This window comes from Girardinichthys multiradiatus, chromosome 14 (genome assembly GCF_021462225.1).
Source record: "Girardinichthys multiradiatus isolate DD_20200921_A chromosome 14, DD_fGirMul_XY1, whole genome shotgun sequence".
NCBI classification, from domain to species: domain Eukaryota; kingdom Metazoa; phylum Chordata; class Actinopteri; order Cyprinodontiformes; family Goodeidae; genus Girardinichthys; species Girardinichthys multiradiatus.
In genome coordinates, this window is record NC_061807.1 from 43437792 (window position 1) to 43441141 (window position 3350).

The following is a 3350-nucleotide window of genomic DNA, read 5'->3' on the forward strand; positions in this document are numbered from 1 at the left end:
TATCTTGGTCTGTAGTTTTCGTTTAGGTCTGTTTCACTGTTTTGTTAATCAGTCCCTTTCCTCATGTCTTAGTCTTATTCAGTTCACCTGCTCCCTCTGTCTCCCTGCGTCCATGTCACACCTGTTCCCTGTTTCTTTGATTACCTGCCTTTTGTTCCCCTCTTTGTGCTCTGTGTATATTAGTAGTTCTGTTTGCTTAGTTCCTGGCTGGTTCGTTCTGTTACTACCCCGTTCCCTACCATGTCTATGCTTTGTCTATGCTTCGTTTGGAGACTATGCTACATTTTTGCTACATTTTTGCCTTAAGTGACCTGCAGAGTTCATGTAAGTTTTGGACTGTACTTATGATTCATCCCTGCAGTGTTTTTGTTACGTTTTGGATATTTTTTTGAATAAACAAGGAAGTACTAAGATGCGGCTACCGAGCTCTTGTCTGCACTTTGGTCCGACCCACAGTCCTCCCCCGACAGTGTTGAGGTATATTACTAGCATGTCACCATAGCAAAAATACACCTATGTGTAGAACGTTTTGTAGCATAACGTAGCTTAGCTACACGAATTTGTTGCTGATATGTTGCGTTTTGCGGATGGATTAATACTGAATATATATATATTTCTTGTATTAACTAAACATAGTTTTGTAAATATATTAGACATATATTTTGGAGATGTGTGTAGTGTTGATTTTGATTTTAATTTGAACTGATTTTTATTTTAATAACTTCAGAGGTTTTTAGACGTAATAAAACAATAAATGAGTCATTGGCCTTAGCTGCACCTTAAAAGGTTAAACTGTTTTTGCACTGCATGTTGAATACATTGGGAAAGGGAAATGCCTTGTCCTTATGCAAGAGCTACTTTGTAAAATGTTGTGTTTGGTGATTTTAATAATGTCTTTTTACAATTGAAGGTGTCGTTGACGGGAAGAAATTATCTAAAGAATTTCAGGCTGAGTACCGGAAGCCGTACCTCATATCAACCTGCTTAAGTTGTGGAAGCACATTTAAAGATTGTTGTGCAGGTTACTGGGGCAATGGGAAATGAGGACAGCTGAGAGGCTTTTATTCGGAACCCAGTACTCCAGGGTGCTGCAGAGCCACTTCTGCGCCCTGGATACAGAGTTAGTTTCCCAGATTCCTCCTGTAATTTCCTCCATCACATGAAGTAACAACCTAATGATACTATGTTGTGTGTGTGTTTTTGTTTTTGTTTTTTTTATAATAGATGCTATGAAGACTTTTAAGATATGTGGGACAAAATGTCTTCAAAAGTTCAGTACTTAAGAAGTACACCACCACCAAGTGATGCCTGCACATTTTTTGACGTAAAATAAAGAACATCTTTAACCTCACGTTGTCTCTTATTGCTGCCTTTGATGTGGGCTGTTAGTGAGTCGAAATGTGATGATTTCTAGACTTTGTGTATAATATACTACAGTTTTTCAGTGTAGAGCAAATGGCTTTATCACTATGTTTATTTTTGGCAGTTCTGCATGGTCATTATTACTGTTAGAAGATAATCTGCCTTTACCCTGACATAAAGCTAAATACATTATGAAGTAAGTGCATGTGTGTAAAAAAACATTTTTTATTAATGAACAAAACAGATTCACATTAAGTTTTTTACATAATTTATGCACAGTTATCAAAATTTACAAGAGGTTCATAGAATGCATTTTTCTGCTTTAAATAGTTTTATGTTAATGAAAGAAAAAATAGGACTGACAGCAAAAAACTGAAACCAACCAATGAAAACAAAACAGCATGATTTACAGCTTTTAAAGAAAATCCAGATTATTTGTAAATATATATATTTATATTTCACAACTACACACTAATCTAGAAATGTAGACTGATTCACTTCTTATTTGCATTAGATCGTAGACTGTTAAAATCAGAGTGGTGTGTGTAATTAGGTGGGGAGGCTTTTTCATTCATATTCATGCTGATGGTGCGGTTCCTGAGCTGAGACATCATCATCTGTACAAGTGAGACAACACTGGATCTTCTGGCAAGTTACACCAGCTCTTTCTTGAAATAAAGCTTACCAAGGATGAACTGATATGTTGTTGAACATGAGAAGAGTCACTTCTGTTATAGGTTTGTTGGATGTATCTGGCACATGCTGGCTTGAATCTGTGAAGGGTGCAATAAAAGATCAAGGCATATAAAGCGAAGTGTGCTGCCTGGTCTCAGTTAAAGGTCATAAGTCCTCCATAAGATAATGACCCAGAAAAAAAAGCTAAAACTAAACTTACTCTCGTATTTTAGCTGAAACATGGAGTGGGAATAAGTGACCTGTCAAACCTGAGAAAGCCGGAGCAGTTTACTAATGAGATGTGAGCCAAAATACCTGCTCCAGCTGCTGAAATCTCATGTTTGTAGCAAGATGCTGCATATCTTCTATAAGTCTGTTGTGGAAAGTGTGATCTTTTCTGCCATCATTTGCTGGGGAAGCAGCATCAGAGCCAGGGACTTAAAAAAGCTCAACAAGCTAATAAAGAAGGCGGGCTCTGTTCTGGGGACTCCTCTGGAACCTCTGGAGATCATTGTCCAAAGAAGGATTCTTCATAAAATGAAGAACATTATGGAGAACCCTGAGCATCCTCTTCATGAGACTGTCCTACAACAACAGAGTGTCTTCAGTCAGAGGCTTCTTCAGATCTGCTGTAAGACGGAGCGCTACAGGAGATCCTTCCTGCCCACAGCCATCAGCATCTACAACGGCTCTTTGAAGAAACCTTCATAATATGAGCTACAATATTAAATTACCCTTTGGGATTAATAAAGTATTTGAAAATGACAGTAATCACTTGTCAGAGGTGACTGCTTCAAAAGGTTGAACAAGAAAATATGATGGCATGGGTACCATCCTTTGTCTCCATGCTACTCTCCTTACAATTATTATTTTTGAAATGATATATTTTTATGTCTTCATTATGATTATAACATTATTTTCATACCCAAAACGCATATTCTTTTAGAAAATAATAGCAGGGTATCATTCTTTTTGTCCCAATATGTACTTTTAGCCCTCCCAATATCTCTGAAAAATAAATACCGTTGATTATTAAAAGATCAACTTTATGAAAATAAACAAATAAATAAAAGTCCGATGACAGGGAATAAACTACTGAAATTAGGAAAAAATAGAACAAGAGAGACCTTTTGTTTATTTTCTTATTTTATTTTATGCAAACAAAAAAAAGGGGGTTATAAGTAGAAAATAGAAAATAAACTCCAGTGGCAAACGTCAATTAAAAAAAATCCCTTCCTGTTATCGTCCAATCATATGCTGCGGTTGAGTTACGTCCACAAAGGGTCGTCCAATCATATGTTAAGGTTTAGTTA

At 36.6% G+C, this 3350-nt stretch overlaps 1 long non-coding RNA gene across 2 annotated transcripts; it reads left to right on the plus strand.

The window, feature by feature from the left end:
* The first annotated feature begins 268 nt into the window (after positions 1-268).
* LOC124880020 lies at positions 269-1351 on the plus strand. 2 transcript variants are annotated; one of them, XR_007041214.1, is made up of 4 exons: positions 269-324; positions 402-477; positions 911-1120; positions 1225-1351. It is a non-coding gene; the product is annotated as an uncharacterized LOC124880020 (long non-coding RNA). The 2 variants fall into 2 exon arrangements; XR_007041213.1 differs by lacking the exon at positions 269-324 and having other exon boundaries at positions 340-477.
* Positions 1352-3350: the final 1999 nt, after the last annotated feature.